General features: G+C 39.0%; 1 protein-coding gene across 3 annotated transcripts in view; it reads left to right on the forward strand.

Moving 5' to 3' along the window:
• The window catches only part of ESRRG (estrogen related receptor gamma), a 595005-nt gene that overhangs the window by 137661 nt on the left and 431114 nt on the right, over positions 1-26230 (forward strand). For all 3 annotated transcript variants that reach the window (XM_007988442.3, XM_073011508.1, XM_037986155.2), the window contains exon 2: positions 16100-16191. The gene's annotated coding sequence lies outside the window, so the exon portion shown is untranslated. The remainder of the gene's footprint in view (positions 1-16099; positions 16192-26230) is intronic.

The following is a 26230-nucleotide window of genomic DNA, read 5'->3' on the forward strand; positions in this document are numbered from 1 at the left end:
GGAGAGGTTGGTTAACAGATACAAAGTTACAGATAGATAGACAGAATAAGTTCTAGTGTTCTATAGCACTGTAGGTTAAATGTTAACAATAATTTAATGTATATGTTCAAAAAATCTAGAAGAGAAATTTTGGATGTTCCCAATGGAAATAATTGATAAATGGTTATGATGATGGATATTCTAATTACCATGATTTTATCATTACACATTGTATACATGTATCGAAATATCACTCTATATTGTATAAATATGTACAATAATTACATGTCAACTAAAAATAAAGGGAACAGAAACCCAACTCCATATGCTGTTGCCAATGCAAATAGTACCAATGAAGTGACAATCAGATGAACAGCTAAGTTCACACATGCTCAGGCAGGATCACTACTGAGATGTCACAACTTACTCCTCTGCCTGTCAGCTGGCAAGTGTCTTAATTGAAGAAACATAGCATATATATTAACGTGAACCATACTGCATTATATGTGATAGCCTTGATATTCTGAGGCATACATTATACATACATTTAGAACCTGATTAGGTAATCAGAATATTGTTCAACTGGTGGAATGCTCAAGGGATGATCTTTGACTCATTTTATATAAGGTCTTCTTATTTACATATGCCTAAATCAAGTAATTAGGAGCATTTAGTGCATTATATTGAAAATTGCATAGTGCACTGTGCTCTTGTATCCCTACAAGAGGCCAAGATTCATCATGTTAAATTAAGCAGCAAGAAGTAGGAATAATGATGGAATTTCCAGGGTATAGAATGAAGCAAACTGAACTTGGTTTTGATGGCCCCAATGCAGGGATGGGGAATTCTTGAGTAACTTTACAGAGCTTTCCTGAAAATGGTCACCCAAGAGGTGTGAAGACTTCTTCAGTGGAGAGGGGCTGTATTGAAGTTTTTATTTTTTTAAATACATTGACTTATTACTTATAGCATTTTTTTTATCCATGGAGTAGTACAATTAAAAAGATACTGACTGCACACATATTAACAAGTCCATTATCTCATAATTTAAAAAATATGTTCAGAGATGAGATATGATGTAACTTGGCTCATAAGCTAAAGAACCAAGATGACAATTAATTGATGTTTTAGGCATATTTATCTTCTCTTCAACAATTGAGGAGTAGGAAGGAGCATGGAATCTATAGAAAATCTAAAGTAGTGATGGTAATATAAACTGTCTCGGCCATTTTCCATTTTGCATAGGCTTTTTAATGTTTTCCTTCTTAATAGTCTTACAATTTTTTTCCATTGCCCCTCAAATTGATATATCATTAATGATGAACTGTATGATTGTTTTAATATTTATAATTATGTCTGTTATATTATTTCTTTAAGCACTTTAAAATATGACACAAATGAATACTTGAGCTATATTTTATATAATTTCAAAATAATTTTAGCATTCTTCCCACTTTGCAAGTAGAACCTTTGCCTGTGCAGCTCTGTGATTTATGATGACATCACGTCCTTTCAGAGATAACATTGTTATGTCACTGAACCTGAAGTGGTGAGGTCAAAAGTACATGTGAAGTAATTATGGGCCTGAACTGAAGACCATGCTTCAGTTCAAAGGAAAGTGAGCAGGGCCAAGAGTGAGGATGAAGGTATCAGGGGATAGTGAACAGGAAAGAAGACAACAAATCTCTGAAATATGGTCAACGGCATGAGCAGAGATTTTACCCTCAGCATTTTCATAGGATGCTTTGGAAAATGAAAAGAAAAAATGATGAGAAAAAAAGCCTGCGAGCCTTTAAAACTTTGCTCTATTGCCTTACTAAGAAAGGCTTTGGAAAACAGAGGGGTTACATAAATGAGAGCAGGTGCGGTCGTGCAGAGGTAACTATTCAGCATATGTAAGTGCAGTTGGAAAATCATTTTCTTGCAGAGAATACTCGAAATTGGTCCCTAATGGCCTTGGTTTTTGTCATATGGTCTTGATTATAAGGCTAAAATTGCATTGCCATGCCTTTAGTGTGAACGAGATGGATGGATAATTATTACGTGTGCTGAATACCTTTCTGCATGGAGGAACTAGGACATCCCCTGGTCATTGTAGCCACCATTTCGACTGGCTGTCAGAAAAGCTCGAAGCAGCCAATTCATCACCATATTTATGTGGGGGAGAAATGGCATTGTGCCTCTGTGGTTGGGTGTGCACACTCCCACTACATATACATATGCAGATTGTAGACATTCTGAAGTGGCCCAGTGTAAGTGATTGTGAGGCAATGTTCAAAGAAGCAGTTGAATTAGTGGAAGTAAGGGGTTCAAAAATGAAACAGCAAGCTCTGTAGAAAATTGATGACTCTTGGTGGTGTCCATGTACTAGTAGCTGGTAGCAAAGCAGTCCCAGGAAAGATCTGGGGGCTCAGTTGGAAGTGTTGCAGGAAGTTTAAAATTTTATTGACAATAGGAGCTGTTTCTGGAAGACTGATGATTTTAGACACACTGAGAAAAAAAAAAAACAAAAACCTTTTTTTTTGTTATGCATGTATTTCCAACCAATTTTGCTATCTTGCATGCCTCTCAGGATCCTCTCAGAAGGTGGATATAATGATAGTGACAAAAATTCCAGCAGCTATTTTTGCTGAGAATAAATTTTGTATCTGTTTCATAGTTGCTACTACCATCTTTGCTGGTTAGGACGCCACAGGAGTATGCCATGGGGGAATAAGAACAAACCTAGTACTCTGTCATATCTGAGTGAGTAAGATTCAGGAATGCAATAAGATCCCTGACCATGACCACACAACTCATTCATCACGGGCATATTTATCAGGGATCCTGTCCTTGTGAGGCTCTGGCTTCCCGTTTCCATGCTGCCCTTTGCAAACTATGGGCAATTAGCTATGAGAGCCACTATCTCTTCTACTCTAAGCCTTGAACTTTGGGGGGCAGCACCGAGGGGAGAAAACAAATCACTCTTTCCTGAAAAGCTTGTAGAAAGTCTAATGTGAGAGCAGTCTCGGGTTTGAGAGGACAGTGTTCTGAGCCCCAAATCAGCATTTGACAGTTTTCTGGTTGTGGTATATAATTTGCCACTCAAAGACCAGTGGGGGTGTTGGCAAGGTGTGGGGCGGAGAGCGTTTACACAAGTTGGTTGATCGGGTGTAGCCAATCACTCTAGCCGTTCCACTGATGATATTTAGATTGTTTGGATGCAGGGTGTATATTTAAGGTAAGAAGTGGCCAAAACATTAAGGAATTGAGGATATGTGTTTGTCAATTAAAGAAAGAGTAGGAAATACAAGTACAGAACCTTTATGTATATATATTATATATATATGCAAACATATGTATAGTATGTGTATATGTCTGTGTGTGTGTGTGTTTTCTTGTGCAAAACACATAGCAAGAGTCAAAATTCTGTAACAATTATTTTAGTATATTTAATGCAAGCTTTTATTTTTGCTGTATATATACACACACACATATATAGTGATAGTTCCATTATACCCATTATTATGCTATATAGTAGTTAAATCTGGGATTCTAGGGCAATAAAACATGAGGATTACACTATTTTGGTGCTGTTTTTAGTTTTCATTTCTATTGGAAAGTGCTAAATTAGTAGCATTTTGTGATTCCTGATTTAGCTTTTTTAATAAGAAGCAGAAGCTAAAAACAGCCCAACCAAGCAGTTGAAGTCTTATCACAAGCCCGTAAGATCAATAAGCTAAAAAAAGTATGAAAGTTTTTGAGTGACAGCTTAAAAATGGAAAATTTAAATATATATCACTGCCTTCTGCTCCATTGTGTAATGCATAAAGCCCATTTTGGCAGTACGTTTTTAAGCAGTCAAGAAAGTGATTTATTAGTATCACTGGATTTGTGTTTATGTTCCATGCTGTAAACTATGCTTACAGCAATATATCTGTATTAAGGCATTAATACGAGGAGTGCTACCTAAGCTTAACACTACTAATATTGTCCAAAGTATAGTTTATTGGGCTATAAATAGTAACATCAGTATTGACACTTGCTGCATCATCTAAGTCCCTGAATAACTTGTGTCTGATGCTAAATGAACATGTTGCTGTTGACAGGATATAAAACATAAATAGTGAATACAAGTGATATTTCATGGCTACTGCTGGTATTTTCCACTCTCTCTTGATCTGCAGAGAAGGAGTTCTCTGTGTGCTGAGACCATCATAGATTTCCCAGTGTTTGTTAGAGGATTGTGATTAGAAGATACCACATCTCGGTTTTAAACATGCTTATTTCATGCGACCACTAATTGTAAACTAAATTTCACGGTCGATCTCTCATGAAAATCCTATATTATAAAACACCTCTCAATAGGTGGATACTCCATATACTTTTAAAAAAATAAGATAAATATGCTTTCAGAACAAGGATACAACTAAGAATATGAATTTCTGGAAGAGTTTTTGAACATCTTCAATAATTGTACAAAATTGTCTATGTCATAAATAGATAATCATTGCTTATAATAATAGACAAATAAATAAAATGTAGGATAGTCAGCAAATCAGGAATTGAGTTTCTGTTTAACCTTTTGCACTCAACCTAGGTCTTTACTTTGATATGAAGCTGGTTGTTATTAATTCATTTAACAAGTTTTAATTGAGAGTTTACTGTTATATGGTGGATGCTGTTTCCATAGACAAGTATTTTCTAAGCTTGATTTCTTTTGTTGAAAATCAAGGCAGTATTTCAAGTCTTTTGAATTTCACCAGATACACTCTCCTTTATTAAAAGCTATAAACAATGAAAAAGCTCTTTCTTAAAAGTTACCTTCAGAATAGGGGGCAAAACAGTCACGTAAATCATGAATTTGCTAATTTACCTTGGTGTTCCTACTTTACATTGTAAAGTCTAATGACATATATTAAATTAAGTTTTGAGTTCATTAGAATTGGAAGATAGTCATATCTAGTAGTTCATTCAACATATGATTATGGAACACCAATTACGGGCCAGAAACCACATTGCTCTCTAGACAATTAATAGTAAATGAAGCACATTCCTTATCCCGAAGACATAGTCAAATAATACCTCATTTTGCTGAAGTAACTAAAAAGAAGTGAGGGCTGGGTGTGGTGGCTCATGCCTGTAATCCCAGCACTTTGGGAGTCCTAGGCAGATTGATCACATGAGGTCAGGAGTTCAAGACCAGCCTGGCCAACATGGCGAAACCCCTTCTCTATTAAAAATATAAAAATTAGCTGGGTGTGGTGGCATGTGCCTGTAATCCCAGCTACTTGGGAGGCTGAGGCTGGAGAATGGCCTGAGCCCGGAATGTGGAGGTTGCAGTGAGCTGACACAGCACCACTGCACTCCAGCCTAGGTAATAGATCAAGACTGTCTCAGAAAAACAAAAAAAGAAGCTTGGAAAAACTCAGTTCTTTCCCCCTCCCTAAACTAGTAAAAGAAAAGAATCAAATGATAATGAAACATATTTTTGGCTGGTTTATAATTTCTTGCTCATTTGTTGTAGAAGATGATAGAGACAAGCTCACAGAAATGTCAATATATTCATGTACTTTCCTTGACTTTTTCACCTCAAACATTGTAATTTTTTGGAACTGATTAGGTGGTGACAGGAAAGAGACCAGTTTAGGTAACACTTATGATCTCAGATATTAGTATCATGGGTGCTAACTGTGATGGACATTATTAATCTTGTTAAAAATGAAGAGAAGCAAGCCTTAACTGCCTTTCTTTCTGTTGAAAGAAGGTGAAGTACAAAGTGGACGGTGTGCCCGGAGAGGGGTAATATTCTCATCCAGAAAATCAGAAACACATGCTCATCTTTTCAAAGCTATAAAAGTTTGTACCTTGATGAAACCTTTATTCTCCCTCAAGAAACCTTCAACATTATTTCACTTATTTTGCGGTAAATAAACCTGTGCCTTTGCAGGTTTGCAGATAGTGGCCATGTGGTTAATGTACAGGAAACAAAGAATGAGGGAATCACCAGGAAAGGTTTCTCTCTCCTTTCGTCTAAATCCAGAAGGAGGGAGCTGGAGACGGATGTGGCTGGTCAAAAAAACTCAGTGGGAGAAGTCAGTTAAAACAGGAAACATAATAAATTCTAGAGCTTCAGCATGGTGAAGGTGTTGGAAAGACAGAGTGCTCTCTTCTTTCCTAGTTGATTCACTGACAGCATCCAGATCAATGCTGAGCTCAGGGGAGAGGCCTCCTTCTCCCAAAGTATGCTGGAGTACCATAAACTAGAACTCAGAGTGCTCTAAGCTTATGTTCTTGTTTTGGGGGCCCTAAATAGATCCTTGAAAAAGTACACCAAATGGTGTCAGAGTGAAGGCAGGAAACCCAGGGACTTATGAAATCCAGTGGTTTTTCATTAATTCCTCAGTGCCTTATTTCTTAGTGGAAATATTCAGCTTTGGTCTAAAAAACAGCTAAAAACCTTATGCAAAGAGCTTGTAAACAAACACCCACTTGAACCATCTGGTTTTGTAACACATACAAGTGATTAAGCCTCAGAGCTATGATTGTTAAATTTTTGAGAACACAACAATCCCAAATACCCCCAAATAGATTCCTTATACCAGTTTATGGGGGGAGAAGGGGTACATGATACTATGTATAGTAGATAATCTGGAAAGGTTAAGACAGTTTTTTTGTTTCCTTACTTTCCTCCCTCCCACCCTGCCACCCTTCCTCCTCATTTTCCTTCCTTTTTTCACTATGAGTGTTATAGAAAGATACAACATATGGACTAAAAACATGTTTGTAGTTCCACTATACTAAGTCTACATTGTTAACAACTTAGAATGTTCCTTATCTTTACCTTCGTTATTATTTTTGCCCTTGATAGAATGAGAAACATGTGTGCTTGAATGTGTGTGTTGTGTGTGCGTGTGTGTGCACACACACACAAGGGGGTGTCTTAGCTCCTTTTAGAATACATTAAACAATCTGGTCTATTTGCAAATAATGAATTCATACTTTTTGTTCGTAATGACTAAAGAAAGTCAGGTCAGGGGGAAATTAAATATGTTAAGAGCTCTCATTTTAATTGTATAATATCGATACAGTCTTTATAGTTAATTTCCTTGACAAGTCGTAGGGCATATGGATTGGATTCTTCACATATTTCTAACGTGGAAATGATTCTAAATTGGAACATTTCATTTAGGTGACATCACCGTAGGGAAAAAGAATAAGTTGCACCCTGTACTGCAAGTATGTGGAAATAACACAGTTCTAGTTGATGACTTTCAAAATGAATTGCCCTAGTACACAGAACCAAAAACTCTAACATGAAATAAAAACTCTTGGTGAGAAAACAATATTAGGTCTCCTATTTCCTTTCCTTTCCTTTTTTTTTTTTTTTTGGCCCAGGCTGGAGTGCAGTGGCGCCATCTTGGCTCACTGCAATCTCTGCCTCCCAGGTACAAGAGATTCTCCTGCCTAAGCCTCCTGAGTGGCTGGGATTACAGGCGCGCACTACCAGTGATCCGCCCGCCTCTGCCTCGCAGGGTGCTGAGATTCCAGGCGTGAGCCGCTATGCCTGGCCACGTCCCCTATTTCTTTCTCCCTAATCTTGACCATTCCTCATCTCCATATTTATCGTAGTAGCTGGTGGGAGGAATTGTTGAAAGAAGAGGGGAAAGAGAGTGTTTAGTTTCAGCAGTGGTGGTTGGAGTATCAAACTCACTCCCAAATATTTGATGGTTCAAATATAATAAAAGCTAATTTTTCCTTCACATAAAGTTTCTAATGGGTGTTCTTGATTGGGATGAGTCTCTTTCAAGTGATGATTTCAAGGCCGAGCTCCTTCTATCTTGTGGCTCTCTGACCTCAATACACAGCATCCACAGTTTCCTATATCTATCATCTGCATAAAAGGAGACCATATGGGATATTGTGTGTGTGTCGGGGGGTGGTTTATGGACCAAGTATGGGGAGGCTCCTGTCACTTCTACTCTCTTTCCGTGGAGGAAAACTCATCTCATGACCTTATATAAGCATAAGAGTGGCTGGAATATGGTTAGCTGTGTGTCAAGGAACAAGGGGAACTGTTGGTTAGTTTCCATGGCAAAAGGAAAAGAGGAGAAAAAGATGGGTGTTGACACAGGACACTATGGATCTTTTTATTTGCTAAGGAGGAAACAATGAAAGTAAAACCCTTTTCAGTGATGTGCTGGTAAACTGGCTCTTCCAGGGGGAATAAAACCACTTCACCTGATTTGTATTGTTTGCCAATTTCCTTGGTGTAAATATGCACAGCCCCAGCTCTAGAAAGCTAGGAATAAGCCATTCTAGCTTGTCATTTTACTAACTCTGAAAAAAATACATCTGAGGAAGTCCATTTATGGGAGGGAAGTGAGCATGCACTTTGCCTTTGGTGTTTGACACAAGGAAAGATTCACTTTAGAATGAACCTCTTTATCATCTGAAAAACCATCAATATGATATATTCGTATCAACAACAGATGTGGGCATACAATTTTGAGTCAGGGAAAAATAGCACCAAGGGCACAGTGAGTCAAGGCTACCCATCTGGCCTGAATCCTGGGTCACGCTCAGGCAAAATGTAAAGCACCTAGAACCACTTTCCAGTGAGTGTGCCGAGAAGGCAGATGCCACTTCTGGGAAAGGTATATTTACATTTTTTTTCTTGGAATTTCATGTGATTGTTCCTGTAATGATTGTCCAAGAAGAGGGAAAGACTTGGAGATGAAATGGATGACGGCGATTAAAAACATAGATGCTAAGGATAATTTCTCTGTTTCTGATTATAAAAGAAGTTGGATGTTGGTGTCATTCCCTGTGAGAGAAGCAGAGAAATCAGGCCAGGTGCGGTGGCTCACACCTCTAATGCCACTTAGGGAAGCTGAGGCGGGCAGATCACTTGAGGTCAGGAGTTTGAGATCAGCCTGGCCAACATGGTGAAACCCTGTCTCTACTAAAAATACAGAAATTAGCTGGATGTGGTGGTGGGTACCTATAATCTCAGTTACTCGGGAGGCTGAGGCAGGAGAATCACTTGATCCCGGTGATCTGAGATCATACCATTGCACTGCAGCCATGGTGACAGAGGGAGACTCCCTCTAAAAAAAAAAAAAAAAGAAAGAAAGAGAGAAAGAAAGAAAGAGAGAAGGAAGGAAGGAAGGAAGGAAGGAAGGAAGGAAGGAAGGAAAGAAGGAAAGAAGGAAGGGGGGTGGTCTGTGTTTTAAGAAAACACCATTAAAATTTAAATGGATGCTCAGATCTTAATCGGCTAATTAATCAACATTGTTAGTAGACCAATGACTGTATATCCTTCGGACATTTTCACTATTACTTCTCAGCTTTTGCTGGCCAAAGAATCAGGTCATGTAATGATCAGTTTGATTTGCTCTTACCATTCTGTTTGATCCACGTAGATGTGGGTGTGGTGTTCCTGAATCATGATGTAGTGGTCCAGATAGCTGGTCAAGACATGCAAGGGCCTATGATGCAGCCCAGTTGCTTTTGTGGTGTGTGGGTTTGTTTTCAGAAGTGTTAAAGATACAGCACCTCCCAAACCAACGATTACTCTGAGTCTTCACTGTAAAGGCTTGGAGTTTCCTATAAGGTGCCTGTTGCTTTGTTCTACTTGGGAGGGTTCTGATAGCATCATGAAGACTGTGGTCTCTCTAGGATTCTTTTGGAACACAAGCTGAGGCTGATCAAAACCTAAAGATGAATTAGATCTGTGATTTCTTGGTTCTAGTTAGTACTGGTTTATTTTACATCAATTGCTGTTTTTGGAAAGTACTAAAACTGGTAATGACAGACTCAGGTACTGAGGTTTCTCAAAAAGTTAATTCATTCACTTAGTAAATAATAAGCTGTTCCAGGGAGCAGCTCTCCTCCTCACATATTTCCTTATGATGGTGAAAAGTAAGCTCCTCTGAAACTAACTTTTCTCCTGCCAACCATCTCTATTGAATTTTTCCTTAACTGTGGTCTGCCAAAAAAAACAGAACTGAGACTTGGCACACCAGTTTTGATCAGACCAACCATCAGAATCATAATGTCCTAAGTACAAAGCTCACTAATTGAATTTCATTCACGGACTGAAATACAGCAGCCAAGGCAGAGAACACTGTCGGCCGTTTTTTATGAGGTGCAGAGTCTAAAGTCATTTTTTAAATGTGAGTGATGCAATTTCTTGTATCTTTCATTTAAAATGCTACTTGGTAAACAGTGTTTCAGATTAGCGTATTTGTAATTTAAATGAAGACAGTACATCAAGCTGAATCTGAAAAGAAAGGAGAAGTTTGGGAAATGATTCATTCCCCTTTTTGTGTGATCTACTGTAGAAAATAATAAATAAATAGGTATAGAGGGGGGAAGAAAGGCTTCTGGATTTTAGGAGACAAAATCGAACCATTTCTAAAAGAGTCAGTTCCAATAGCTAAATCTTTGTTTTCTTCAAGCACACTAATAAATTCTGCCTAATTCATTTTTTATTTTCTCTCGGGGTTTGCTTGCAGATTTGCCTCAACAAAGGAAGCATCATGTTACATCTTTTAAATAATTGATGGCTCTCAGTTCAAGCCAGCTTGAAGGAAATTCTGAAAATAGGTACTGATTGAGCAAGTGCCTCCTGCCTCCCCACATTCCCCTCCTCAACACTCTCTCTTCTCATCTTTGTTTAACCAAACCCACTTTTCCCTCCCCTTTTGTTTCTTTGCCTCCTTGGTTGAGAGCAGAGGGTGCTTTCATTTGGGTTTAGGCTTTAGCTAATTCTTGGTATCTCTCATTTATTTCACAACATTCTATTTACTTTATTAAAGATAGGGGAGCTATTAATTATAAGCTGACTGATCTAATGAGGAGCTTTCAATTAATCAACAGAAATGTTATGTCATAATAACCACTGGCAACGGTTTGTTGGAATTATGAGAAAACTGGGCTTAGAGCTTGTCCCTCTGAATTTGCAGTGTGTTATTCTCCAACCGTCAAATTACCCTGGAAGCTGGGTCAGCTGCAGCCTTGCCCAGCTGTTCCTGTAGGTCCTAATACTGTGAGCTGATCTCTGTTATTCCCCCAGAGAGAGAAGAGCATCTCCATTTTACCTCACTCTTGGTGTGATTAGCGGTTGTCTAAGACTTGGAAAAGCCATTACCACTTTCAGGCAGATATGACTGGTAGAACCTTAGACTGGTCTATAGTGATTCTGGCTTCTAGTCATGACTTTGTAAGTCACTTTGCCTTACAGGACTTCCCTTTCCTTACTGGTAAAATGAGGGCTTTGGAGTGCATTATCGCTAAGATCTTCATCAACATAGCCTTCTTGCATGCTCCAGGGAAAGGGATGATAAACCAAGAAGAACTTGCACTGCATTTGATTTTGGGTGCATTAATGGTATTCTGACTTTGAGTGAATGAAGATCATGTGCTCCTTCTTTATTAACCTTCCTGTTTCTTTCCATGATTTTTCTTTTCTCTTAGTCTTTCATTTATGTCTTCTTCTCTTATTTATTTCCCTTCGCTTTCCTTTCTAACTTTTCATGTTTCCAGGGTTAAAGTGGAAGGAAAATGATTGGCAAAGTGCTAGACTCAAGGATCTGGGCCAACTTAATGAAGAAATCTCTTATTTTAAAAATATTTTGTCCTCACAGAAAAGCTTCCTCCGTCAGAGTTTGCATCAGAAAGTAGCCAATATTATTGAATTTGTGAAGACTAAATATAGAGTGGCAAATATCGGGAGATCTAAATCTGGAATTCTATGTTTGACCTCAGTTTAACTGGAGGGAGTCTTACATTGTACCCATCACTGAAAAAGCTGTATCTAAATTGATGGATTATTTTCTACTCTCAAAACTATTTCATAATCTTTAAGGCACTTTTCTTTTCAAAAGATGCATCACATAGATTATATCATGACATTTTATCTCTTAATAGATCATATTTCCTGGCGGTGGGGAGCTGAAGTTGTCTTTGCCCTGTATCTCCCCATCATCCTGTAGCTTGCTTGCCTGCCCAAGATATCCTGCCTGATTGCCTTTATTGAAATCCTGAAAAAAAAAACCTTCAAATAATCAAACCCGCATGAATAACATATGGTAGAGGATCTGGAAAACTGAGGAAATTCTTCTGTTTATCTTTTCCTGGCTGTACACTAAAGTTATCTTCAGGATCATTAAAGGAAATATGTGTGTTTCCCCTTTTAAAAATCTTTACTTCTGCTATGCACTCACTTTTTGAGAGTATATGCTGTTCAGGGTTTTGTATCTGTGTGTAGTAAGTAGATCCCTCACAGTAGGATATACTCCTAAGGTTTTGGAATTCAAAATGTGTTTTTCCCCAAGGACAGCTGGGTGAATGGTTGGGTTCCACTGACATGCTACCATGTTTGAGGAATATAGTGTGCTAAGTGGCTTATCCTTTTATTGGAATATTTATTCTTAGAACCAGTTTGAGACCCAAGAACTGTATTTAGAGAGGTAATTCCCCTTCTAAGAAGGTTCCTGCAACAATGCAGAGGCAGCTACTGGTGATGGTAGAGGATGATGGTAGGGATGGTGTAAGTCCTATTGCCTTGGGGTCACTGATTTTGTGGGTGAAGGGATACTGGTAATGTAGTTATCTATGTTTGTTTTAAAAATATTCTCTGGGACAGGGAAGAGAATCCAGAGGCTTCCTCTTCCTATCTCATACTACACAACCATGGTGGGGCAGATCATTCACTTTGTAATACGTACGAAAGGTGCACCCTGGGAATCGTGCAATGCAAAATCCAGGCAACTGCACCTGATAGTTCTTAATCCTGGAATTTTTTCTTTGTAATAGACAATCATCAGCTTACAAAACAGTTGTGAGTTGTGTCTCAGTCTACATTTTAAAACTGGTTATTCAGAAACAATAATTGGTAACTGGGACCTAATTAAACTAAAGAGCTTCTCCACAGCAAAAGAACTATCAAGAGACAAGCTACAGAATGGGAGAAAATATTTGTAAACTATGCATACTACAAAGGACTAATGTTCAGAAACTACAAGGAACTTGAATGACTGAACAAGAAACAACCCCATTAAAAAGTGGGCTAAGAACATAAACAGACATATCTCAAAAGAAGACATACGAGTGACCAACAAACATATGAAAAAATGCTCAACATCAGTAATCATCAGAGAAATGCAAGTCAAAACCCCAGTGAGATACCATCTTACACCAGTAGGAGTGGCTATTATTAAAAGTGAAAAAGTAGCAGATGTTTGCGAGGTTGTGGAGAAAAGGAAACACTTATAACTATTTGTGGGAAAGTAAATTAGTTCAGCCTCTGTGGAAACCGGTTTGGAGGTTTCTCAAATAACTAAAAATAGAACTACCATTCAACCTAGCAATCCCATTACTGGATATATACCCAGAGGAAAAGAAATTATTCTACCAAAAAGACACCTGCCCTCATATGTATAACACAGCACTATTCACAACAGCAAAGACATGGAATCAACCCAAGTGCCCATCAGTTGAGGACTGGATAAAGAAATATGGTACATATAGAGTATGGAATACCATACAGCCATAAAAAAGAATGAAATCATGTCCTTTGCAGCAACATGGATGCAGCTGGAGGCCATTATTGTAAGTGAATTAACACAGAAACAGAAAACCAAATATTACATGTTCTTACTTATAAGTGAGAGCTAAACATTGGATAGAAACAGACAAAGATGAGAACAATAGACACTGGGGACTCCAAAAGAGGGGAGGGAGGGAGGGGATCAAGGGTTGAAAAACTTTCTGTCTGGTACTATGTTCACTGTTTGGGTGACGGGATCAGTAGAAGCCCAAATCTCAGCATCACACAATATACTCTTTTAGCAAACCTACACATGCACCCCCTGAATCTAAAACTGAAAATAAAATAAAACAAAATAAAACTGGTTGTTTGGAATTTAGAATATTTGCAGACAAGGGAAAAAGTGAGATAAATAGTAGTGCATTTCCTGGGTTACCCACAAAATTCTTCTCAATCATATTGTTACTGGACTTCTAAAGGCCGTTTACAATCTTTATCCCCCCATTCTTAGTATATTACCTATAGTGTTGAATAAGAAATCTTTCACCTGGATTGGTTGTCACCATTTAAATCAAGATTTTTCTGGGGAAATATATACTGCATTTTGGAATAAGAGGAAATCATAAGGGTAACAGGAACTGATTCCATACACCCTTCCAATGCCCCACCATCTCCCCTTGCCCACAAACTGAATCTCCTGAGTGGAACACCTCTGCTTAGAGATAGTTGTTGGTATGGGATCAAAAGGAGAACTGGTTCCCAAAACCACTGTTTTAACATTAACATTATTTCAAATTTTCAGCCATTTCAGAGATAGAGTATGACAAGTTGTAGAGTTTAAATGTTAACTTGAAATCTACGGCCACACTGGCTATGAGCATTAGCAATATTACACAGAAAGCCGCCACCTAACTGTTGAAATCAGCACCTGAAGGATTTTTCTTGATTCAAGTCCTGTGTTTGTACTTCCTGAGTCCTGTGCTTTCTTTTTAAAAAAGCAAAAACCTAAATTAGGTCTTCTTGGACTTCTGACCCTCTAGTGTCAGTTGGGTGGGTCCTCTCCTAGTGTTTCTCTATACTTACATAAATTACAGTTTTTTTTTAACAGGTTCTTATGTTCACACTCCTAAAAAATAAATAGGATTGGATTCTCACATTCGAGTCATCTTACCTCCTGTCTCTCTCATGGGTATGTTGAAAACACCATCCTAGTTTTATATGTAAAGCACCCTCCTTTCTTGATTCTAGACCCTGTCAAATTCCAACCTACACTAGAAACCTCCTCGGTCTCTTGTCTTAGTTGATCTTCAGCTCACTTTATGCAAGAAATTATTTAAAAATGATCCCTCTGTTTTCTAGTATTCAAATAGTTTCTCTTTAGCATTACAGTAAATTACCAAGGTATGATTCCAACTGCTGGGTGTAGGGGGATGTTGGGATTGAAACCTCAATCTAGTTTATATGCCAAGCATTTTACTTTTAACCTTATTCTTGAAAGAAAGCGGGAAAGCAATGAGTCTGAAGGGTGTCTTTAGTGAAACGATTTAGAGGTTCGTCTGAGGGTCTTCTAATGCAATGCAGGCATCTCTTTGAAGTGTTCACTCCCCAAAGTCTACAGTTACCACATTCATGCCTCAAGGGATGTGATGCAAAGTGGCCTGGTGCCACCTGAGTAATTATTTTCTCCACATCTTTTACTTAATATATTGCACCAGAGCGTGCACCAAACAAATTGTCAGGGGCATTCCGGCCTCCTGTTAGTCACAACCTTCTCTTCTCCCTTCTCACCTCCTGAGCTGCAAGTTCAGCACAGAATTTCCCTGGATATACAAGGGATTGCTTTGTTGCTCTGAACAGTCTTTTTATATTTTAGTAAAGATATGAGAAGCATTAAGTTAAATCATATGGAATTGCCTTTTTTGTAGGTCGAAATTGATAGAATAACAGCAACTTCATGAGGTTCAACCCAGTAGCTTCCTTTGATGGACATCTCCCTAAAACATCATTAGTGTATGTTTAGTGAAAACCCACTTGGAGTTTACTTAAAATAGAAGCTTCAAGTTTTCCCACTTAGAAAGCTGGGACCTCTACCCACTGTCTTGTGTTTTTTTCCTGAAGATCAGAGAAATAGGACACAAAGCCTTCACATTTGGAGAAATGCATATATTTTGAGACTAATATGAAGTAAGTACAAAGTCCCTTGGTCTTGGAAGAATTTTTTTTTTCCTGAAAGTTATATATGGGTATTATAATGGAAAATGCTTTGAAACCCTAACCAGAGCATTTGCTATAAATAAGAGAGGAGCGGAAGATTAATAAATCTGATAAAGCTGAGAAGGAAGAAATCTTAAAATAAGAAATGAGGACTGTACCTTCGTTGGAGTGTTAATACAGCCCTGAGTGTATATATAGGAAAATCAAAGACTTGCTAAAGACAGAGCATACTAAGTCATAGCTATTAATGTGTGCTTAACTCTATTGCCTGGGAGATTTTATTAAATGCAACGGCCAAGAAAATTGACCTTACTTTTTTTTTTTTTTTCCTTTTTTGGGTTGGATCCTTGCTCACGTCACATAAATGAATAGAGCTGACAATTTACTGGTTCATCAATGAAACAATATTAAATTATGAAGATGTAAGGAAAAAATCCTACGCTAACACTGTCGCAGTTTGAAAGGTAAGCTGCTCCCTACAAGATTAGGAGATATTAATGTTCTTTTAAAATCCATATAACATAATACCATGTGATACACGTTAGAGGGTTAAGTGGCCCCGTGACATCTTTGACTACTATTGTGCTGCTGGCAAGTATTTCATAGTAAGGTACAATGTTTTCCTCATTCTGCCTTTTACAATGTAAAAACATCATTTTAAATGCTTTTAAAGTGTTTTTTTTTGTTGTTGTTGTTTTTTGTCTGTGTGTAGGATATTCTGGCAGATTGGACTTTACTGAGTGTGTGTTGTAGTGATCCTGTAGTTGCTTTGGAAAGGTTTTCCCGAGTTTCTGTTGATTCACTGTATTGACCAGTAAGCTGAGGTTGTGAAAGTCAGACTAATTCTTAATTTTTGTCTTTCAGTGATGCCTAAGAAGTAAAATATTACTCTTCTTTATGTCTTGTCCTGTGTTTAAGATAGAGATCCTTCTCTTTCTAATTCTACCTTCTGTGAACTTAGTAAAAGTTCTTAGTATCCATTAGATTTCAATTGAATACCCATTTCTTTCCAGGGATATCTGTCTACTTCACTCCATTTTTGAAGGGAAATTATGTAATACTAACTTTCCCAGGTTACCATTAGTTAGTCAGTTAATATCCTAGACCCAGGTCCTTCACTTGGATCCATGAACTCCGTTGTGGTTGTAATGACTGTCATACGGGGATCATAGCGTGGAAGGACTCTTTTGTTGCAGAGTGTCTGTGCATTCATCATACTCGCACACAGGTTTGTAACTCAGGAAGGATGAAGAGCCACTGCCTCCTCTAATGCAGGATCTCTGATGTGTTAGTTACTCTGAGATCTTGCTGCAGAGGCCAGTGCAGAGTAAGTGAACAGGAATCCGTGCGTGCTCACTGGCAATGATGCCTTTCAATGGTGCTTGGTACTGAACCCTTTGGAATAAGGCATATTTCTGAACGGCATTCAGCAGACTCCTGCTTCAGTGTGGAAAATGGCACTTTAGAAGTTGAATTACCTTTTTCATGGCACCCAGGTTGCTTAATTTGCAAATTGAGAGTAATTTAGTCAGCGGGAGAATATGTTTTCATGTCTGAAGTCCATTGGAATGAATTTGGCGTTCTCTTTCCTCCTTCAGCTCCAACTGTCATAAAATGGAGTTCTGGCCCCAAACCGTTCAGTTACATGATTCTGGGATATCATCTGTTGTTTTGCGTAGCATCAGTTTAGTTTTAAATATTGGTAACACTTACATCTACTTCTTGTGGACTACAGGTGTGCCCTGCTTTCAGAAAACTTGGATAGGCTTCAAATTCACGCTTAATATGCCATTGCAGGAAGGAGCAATGATTTGTACACTAAAAATAGATTGGCTTTAAAAAATAATTTATCACAAGATTCCTTTAAATAACCAACTCTCTTAGAGCATTTAAAATATGACTTGATTTGAAAAATCAATAGCTACTTGCTCAACTTTTCAAGAACACGTCTGCTTTGTAATGTGAGGTGGGTGAGCTGGGGGCACCGAGCCACAAAGAATGAGGGTCTTAAGTGAGCTGAAGAGGAATTAATTTTAATTTAGAAAAGAATTTGCTTTTCCAGAGTTTCCCAAGAAAAACACCTTCACCTTTATCACCTCCAGAGAACGTAAAGAAAAAAAAAAATAATAAAGCAGGCCAGTTTCAGTTTGGAAAAGGTAAATCTGTTTCTTTGGTGGGTCACATTCTGCATTATGCATGTGCATAAAAGTGAGGTTTGCTTTGATCCTGACTATAAAAAGTTTATTTTTAAACTCAGACTGGGCAGGAATCCAGCGATGCTCTTTCCCCTGCAACACATCCTGGGTTTCAGGTCCCCAGCCTGGCGGAATAGAGCTAAGCAGCAGGAAGTAGTTGAAGAGTGTAGGGACTTGATGGGTGCTGAGGTTTTTTCCCCGCTTCCTCCCCTCGATTTTTGAAATTCAAATTGAATGCAATTTTCAGCTCATTTGAGCCAGAATATACTGTTGCTGAGCTTCAGTGGCTCTTAAATTCAAACTCACAGGAGAAAACAGATATCATCTGTCACAGAGGGTGGGGGAGAAGACTCCCGGCATTTATTCATGGGAGTCAGAGCTCTAGTAACTAATTCAAACCTTTCTGACTAATTGACTAATCACTCACAGGCAAACTTATCAACTAATCAATGAAACCTTTTTGACACCCATCTTATGTAGTCTGGGAGTAGCTACCCCCTTCCTTTAGAAAAAATTGTTCAAGTCTATTTTTATATCATTGGCACTTTAATACCTTTTTGACGAAACGAGACCGAATATCGTGACAATCTTTTTTTCTGCTCTTCCTGACTATTTTTATTGTTTCCCTCTTTAATGTCTTTGTCAATTCTATTTATTTATGACAGAATTAGCAGAAAGCTTATGGGTGGCTAAGAGGTACAAAAAATTTGAGGTTTTTTTTTTTCTTTTCTTTTTTGTTACTATACAGAGTACTTGAAAAATATCTTTCTTGGGGGCAAAGATAAGTACCAATTAAAAGGGAAAAACCCACTCATACAGTTCTTGAGTTTGCAAGTGTGGCTAATCTGCAGGGTGGATGTTTCAGGATGGCCTGAGAATGCCTCTGGGTGAAGTTCTGCCACTGGGTATGTGCCCAGGGAATGCAAATAGATTTGAGCAAATAACAATCTGAAATTTCTCCTCTGATTTCAGAAAGAGTGCAATGTGGCAATTTTGATTCTGAAATGTAGGTTATATGATTTACTGCTGATACTTGTCCTTGAGTGTTTTAGTATAAGCCAAAATTTACATGGGGATATGAAGGCCATTAGCTGTCTCTTGCTGTTCGTCGTCTTCTTTTTTTTTTTTTTCTCAAGATCCATGAGAGAAAAGTTAATTATGATGTTATTTCAAAGTAAGCAGGAGTAAAACAATTTGATCTCTAAATACTATTTTTAATGAAGTTTGTTCATAGCTATCAAACTTGGAATTTAAAATTGTTTTGCATAAAGTAAGTATATGGTCTGGCCATATATATTTATATTTATACTCGTGTGTGTGTGTTTGTGTGTGTTGTGTGCTTGTGTGTGTGTTTGTGCATGTGTGAGTTTACCCATCCCCAAAGTCTCTAAGAAGGTGACAGCAGGAACATCCAAATGGTGGTCATTTTCACATTAATAGTCATCAACCACTGTATTCTCTTAATGGTAATGTGCTTGTGAATTAGATCCTTCGTAAAAGACATTTATTTCATTTCTTTTATAAGAACGATACTGACATGCTAACTTGTTTTCTCATGATTGTACCTCAGTACAAGTACCACAACCATATTGTTGTTTCTTGCATGCATGGTACAAGAAGCCAAGCATCTACTATGAGGTTGTGATTTATAAAAAGAAATATGTATTTGTTCTCTGTTGCCCCCACAACACCCCCGACCTTCACATTCCTGACTACAGAGCTGTTTATCCCTTGGAATTTCCTGTTTGACAGGAGTGTCTTTCGTTCTATTGAGGTGACTTTTGGAGGTCTCCCAAATGGGTTCTGGTCACCAGAAAAATCAAGCCATGATTACAAGCTTGGAACTTTCAACCACACCCCTCATCCTCCAGGAAGGGGAGAGAAGCTGAAGATTGAGTTAATAATTGACCATGCTTACAGGATGAAGCCACTGTAAAACTCCTTAATCTGGGTCAGATGCGGTGGCTCACACCTGTAATCCCAGCACTTTGGGAGGCTGAGGCAGGCAGATTACGAGGTCAGGAGTTCAAGACCAGCCTGGCCAACATGGTGAAACCCCATCTCTACTAAAAATACAAAAATCAGCCAGGCATGGTGGCATGTGCCTGTAATCCCAGCTACTCAGGAGGCTGAAGCAGGAAAATTGCTTGAATCTGGGAGGTGGAGGTTGCAGTGACCCAAGATCACTCCACTGCACTCCAGCCTGGACAACAGAGCAAGACTCCATTCCCCCTCTGGCCCAAAAAAAGATTCCTAAACTGTGGGATTTCAATTTGAAATTTCAGAGAGCTTCTGGGTTGCTGAACATGGGGAGGTTCTGGGAAAGTGGCATGCCTGGAAAGAGCTTGATAACCCTGTGTCCCTTCCCATATACCTTGCCCTATGCACCTCTTTATCTGGCTGGCTGTTCGTCTGTATTCTTTATAATATCCTTTATAAATATAATAAACCAGTAAAAGCAAGTGTTTCTCCGAGTTTTGTGAGCTGCTCTAGCAAATCAGTCAAACCAGAGAAGGGAGTTATAGAAACCTCCAATTTATAGCTAAATCAAACAGCAGTTGTAGGTAGCCTACAACTTTCAGTTGATGTCTGAAGTGAAGGGAAGTCTTGTGGGACTGAGCCCTTAACCTGTGGGATCTGATGCTTTTTCCAGGTAGGGAGTGTCAGAATTTAGTTAAATCGTAGGATGCCCAGTTGGTGACCACTGGAGAACTGATGTATGGGAAAGCAAAAGCAAGCCCATACTTCTGAGCACAGAAGTGTCTGTGTTGAGTGTGAGAGTAGGAAAAATAGTTTGATTTTTCCTATGTTATTACACCTACATTGACCAGGAATCTACATTTTCAGCTAATTACTAGTTAATAGGGTTTTAGTTTATCTACTAAAATATCTTAAATTTTCAGTTTACATGTAGTTACTGAGTGCTTACTACATACCAGCTACTCACTGTGCTAAGATTAAAATATATAAAATAGTAGTCCTCTAACCTAAGTGAAGTGGACATTGGAGGTGACATATCAGAAGAGTCACCAATATGCACTCTCCCAACCCTTTCTGTCAGTGGATAACCACTTTTTTAAAAACAATTGATATGGTTTGGCTGTGATCCACCCAAATCTCATCTTGAATTGTAGCTCCCATAATTCCCATGTGTTGTGGGAGGGACTGTGTGGGAGATAACTGAATCATGGAGGCGGTTTCCGCCATACTGTTCTCGTGGTGGTGAATATGTCTCATGAGATCCGGTGGCTTTATAAGTCTCACAAGATCTGATCGCCTTTCTCTCGGCTCTCAGTCTCACTTTTCTGCCGCCATGTAAGACGTGCCTTTCACCCTCTGCCGTGATTGTGAGGTCACCTCAGCCATATAGAACTGTGAGTCCATTAAACCTTTTTCTTCATAAATGACCCAGTCTCAGGTATTTCTTTCTTTCTTTCTTTCTTTCTTTTTTTTTTCTTTTTTTTTTTTTTGAGATGGAGTCTCATTCTATCTCCTAGCCTGGAGTGGAGTGGAATGATCTTGGCTTACTGAAACTTCCACCTCCTGAGTTCAAGCAATTCTCCTGCTTCAGCCTCCCAAGTAGCTGGAATTATAGGTCCTCACCACCACGTCTGGCTAATTTTTGTATATTTAGTAGAGACGGGGTTTCGCCGTGTTGGCCAGCCTGGTCTCGAACTCCTGACCTCAGGTGATCCACCCGCCTCAGCCTCCCAAAGTGCTGGAATTACAGGCGTGAGCCACCACACCTGGCCTCTGGTATGTCTTTATCAGCAGCGTGAGAACAGACTAACACACCAATATAATCTAACTTGGAGTTGGGAGAAAGGATGATACACAAAATAATCAGTAATAAGGATAATAAAATACACATACTGAGCTGCTAAATATATAGTATTCTTCAAAATTGCTAACAGAATTGGCCAAGGGAAGGGCCAGTGGGGTGCTGATATCCTGCAAGAAGGCATTGGGTTCTTCTTGCAGGATATCCTGCAAGAAGGTAGGCCAGGGGTTAGTGGAGGGAAGGTGGGGGAGCAGACCAGGAGGGAGGCAAAGCTAGAGTCCAAGGGAGAATGCAAATGAGGAATATGAGTGCAGAGCTCTTGAAGCAGAGAGGTCAGTGATGCACCAGAGCCTGTTCTTACTAAGAGAGTCACTTGTTAAATTTCTAGGAATTTTGTGATCCAGTTATAATTTAATTTTCTTAAAAATTGAATGATATGAACATATAATAAGTCAATATATTAAAACCAAAAGTAATAAATACTCCAAATTAATCACTTTCCAATTATTCTTCTTCACCACATTTTGGTCTTATCTATGTTCTTGAGGTATGGAAAGTCTAGAATACTGCACTGCTCTGCATCTCCTCATCAGCTCCATGTTCACCATGTCATGTTGGTAGCTCGAATCAACCATGGAGGGAGTGTTTACACCACAGAAATTGACAGTGTCCCAAATTTTCAAATGAAGATTTTTTTTCATTTGAGAGCCAGTTCTTAAAATTTACCAGACAAGCATGGGGTGGGAGTAGAGATGGGGCTAGAAAATTGGAAAGCCTAAGTGAAAAACTATGAGAAGGCAGGGCTACGTTAGAAAAGTGGCTCCATCTCATTAAGTTAGGCCAATGGTTTATAGTCCATTTAGAAATAATTGGAAACCGTTGTCTTTCTTTAAATACTTTTTAAAATTATAATTAGCATATATTGTCAATACAGAAAATTTGGAAAACGAGAATAACGACTATAATATATTCTATATGTTCCACACTTTTTAAGTGCTTTAAATATAATAAATCATTTAATTCTGGAAACAGCCCTATAAGGTAGTTGCTGTTATCCTATTTCAAAGATAGAGAAATTGAGTTACAGAGAAGATAAAAGCTTCAGCCAAGTAGAAGAGCTGTGATTTGAAAGCAGGAAATTTTTTAATTCTTGTGGTCTTACTCCTGTAGGATGGTTATCTAGAGTAGGATTGCTAAGCCAAAGTGTATCTATATTTTCAATTTTATAAGAAATTTTCTGTGGATCTAAACAAATTATATAAATTGGCTGGACATGGTGGCTCATGCCTGTATCCCAGCACTTTGGGAGGCCAAAATGGGAGGATTGCTTGAGGCCAGGAGTTTGATAACAGGCTGCACAATGTAGCAAGACCTTGTTCTCTACCAAAAAAAAAAAAAAAAAAAAAAAAAAAAAAAGCCAGGTTTGGTGGCATGTACCTCTATTCCTAGCTACTCAGGAGACTGAAGGGGGAGGATCACCTGAGCTCAGGAATTCAGGAATTTGAGGCTGCAGTGAGCCATGATCACATCACTGCACCTCAGTCTCAGGGACAGAGCAAGAGAGACCCTGTCTCTAAACACACACACACACACACACACACCCCTACCAAAATTGTGCGAGGACCCAATTGCTAGCCATAGTTCTAATAGACTTTACTTTTTGTCAATTTATTATCGGGAAGTAGTATCTTATTTCAATTTGCAATTTTAAAATTATAAATGAGGCTGAAGATCTTTTACAACTTTAGTGGTCATTTGTATCTTCTTCACGTGGATTTACTGCGCTTCCAATTTTTTTCTATTGAAATCTCGTCATTTTCCTTCTTTGTTGAAACTTCTTGTGTACTAACAATATTGACCTCTTTTTCTTAAATGTGTTATAGAAATGTTTCCTTATTTTATTTTCACTTTCCCCTGCCCCCACCAAAGATGGAGTTTCACTCTGTCTCCCAAGCTAGAGTGCAATCTCAGCTTACTGCAACCTCTGTCTCCTGGGTTCAAGCAATTCTGCTGCCTCAGCCTCCCGAGTATCTCAGATTACAGGCGCGCGCCATCACGCCCGACTGATTTTTGTATTTTCACCATGTTGACCAGGCTGGTCTTGAACTCCTGACCTCATGATCTACCCGCCTCGCTCTCCCAAAGTGCTGGGATTACAGGCATGAGCCACACCGCGTCTGACCTTATTTTTACCTTTTAGTTTTGGTTTGGATTATCTTTCATGATAGAGAAGAAGTCAAATATATTTATATAGTGGGTTTTTTTTTTGTGGTTTCTCATTTTTCTGTCTTGATTAGATTGGCTTCTCCTCTGAAAGGAAGAAAAAATTTTTTTAATTCTAAATATTTTGTATGTCTTTTCAACATGATCCCTGCTTCCCACAGCTCATAGATGAGTGGGGAGATGACTGCAGAGCGCAGGGATTTCTGCTTTGTGTGATCAGTGCTGTAACCAAGGGTGCTCCGAGTGCCAGGAGAACCCTGAAGAGGGCACCTGGGACAGCTGGAGGGCGGGGTGTGGCTGGTCCTCCTGAGGGCAACATCCCAGCTGAACCTCTAAGGCTGAGGCAGCAGGGGTGGGAAGATTCCCAGGGGAGCAAAGGAGCAAGCCAGGGAGCTGGAAAACTTTGAAAAGACAAGTCTATTTTCCAGAATAAGGAAGGAGCAGTTTCTCAGAGTGGGTCAAGGGAAAACGTTTTGCATAGCAAGGGAGAATTATTTTCCTGAATTTCTCTTATTTTACACAAAAGGTAGGCCAGAGAAAGGTATTTTAAGCTGAAGACAAAGAAAGCTCTGAAGGTGAGATTAGAAAAAAATGAAATAATAAGTCAATAAGGATAAGGAATACCTTCCCCCAAAATGATTAGGGATGGACAAGGGACAAGGATCCTCATATGAGAATGAAGAGAAACGTGCATGTCATCTTTAATATCCATGTACCTTCTCCTAGTTGCTTTGGGACCAGACAGTGACAGGTGGCCCCTCACTGAACTTAGCCATTAGCCTCTCAACTTCCAAGCCCCACATCAGCCACACCAGAATAATATCCCTTAACATGCCAGCTTTCCTTACAAAAATCACATGAGTTCCCATTATCTCTGGTGAGATCTGTCCTACTTGGGCAGTTAAGCTCTCCACAGCATTATCCCATCACCCACCTCTAGTTGCTCTTCTTCACTTTAAAAAGTGTAATCATCGTGGAAACTTGTGTGTTCTACAGACAATGCTTCCCATTTGCAGTTCCTTCTTTTTGGGACCTTCTCCATTACCCTTTGACAAGTTAACTGGAATCTGCTTTATCTTTCAAGGCTCAGCTTAAATGTCACCTCCTTCCTGCAGCTTTTCCTGACACCTTGAGCTAGAAGAAATCTAGATGTTGAAGTGTCTGTTAGTACTATTTAAGACTCATGCTGAAACAACAATGTATTATAGTGCTATATTTCTACAGGTTCTTAACTAGATTGAAATTTCTGGAAGGACAAGAACTGTGTCTTATACATCTTTGCAGATCCCAGGTCTTTAACACAGTGAAGTCTCATCCACCCTGACAAAGACTAGAAGACTAAACTCATCTCTAGAAACAGACCCATGGACAGCAGAGGCAAGGGCAGAGAGGACACTCACAGAATAAGTAGAATGTAAAGTCACTCTGAAAATGGGGGGTTGAAGCTTGAGGAGAGAGTAATTCTAAATAAACCTCAGAAGGAAGTGAGCCAGGGAATGCTCAGGGGATGAATAAATGGATCACCTGGTATTCATGGTGGAGGTCAAAGTTGAAGTTAAGTAGAATGAATTGGTAATGAGCCATGTTCACATCTTCCTTTGCACTTGAGAACCAAAAAGCAATATGGATATAGAAGAGACTGAGAGTATCTGAAGCAGAAGGAAAGAGGTTAGAAGGGAGATTAAAGATGTAAGAGAAAAAGAAGGATGTGTGAGAAAAGGGAGAAGTGAGTCAGAGAAAGGTTCTTCGAAGGGGATGTGAGTCAGAAAGTAAGATTACATAATAAACTTGGCAAAATGTCCATGAGGTGAGGACAGTGGTGAGGGGTCTCTCCTGGACTCAGAGAGGAAGGATGTCGAATGAAATCAGGTGGTGACTAATAACTTAGGTAAAGTAAGAGTGATAAAGTATGGGTGTTAGGGGGTTTTCTGAGGGCTGGAAATCAGGTACCCTTTCTATGAGAACATGAGGAGGATGACGGCAGGACTGACACGGCAGTTGTGCTCAGAAAGGGATCACCGATGTAGCATTTTATAGTTGAATAGCATCACGAAGCAGGAAGAGACCTAGGGGGTCTGATCCAATATTCTCATTTGGCATTTAGAACAAAAAGTCTGAAAGACTTAATACCATCTCCCAGGCCCCCTGTGGTCTGCACTCTGCCCACCTTTCAGGCCTGATCACGTGCTTCTCTGCTTTTCTAAACTCCTGCAAAGCCAACCACCTGTGATGCACTAAACCTTGCGTTCTTTCTCATTTCAAATACCATTCTCTCTGTCTGGAATATTCTTCTACGTACTCCTT

The sequence above is a fragment of the Chlorocebus sabaeus genome, chromosome 25, assembly GCF_047675955.1.
Source record: "Chlorocebus sabaeus isolate Y175 chromosome 25, mChlSab1.0.hap1, whole genome shotgun sequence".
NCBI lineage: Eukaryota > Metazoa > Chordata > Mammalia > Primates > Cercopithecidae > Chlorocebus > Chlorocebus sabaeus.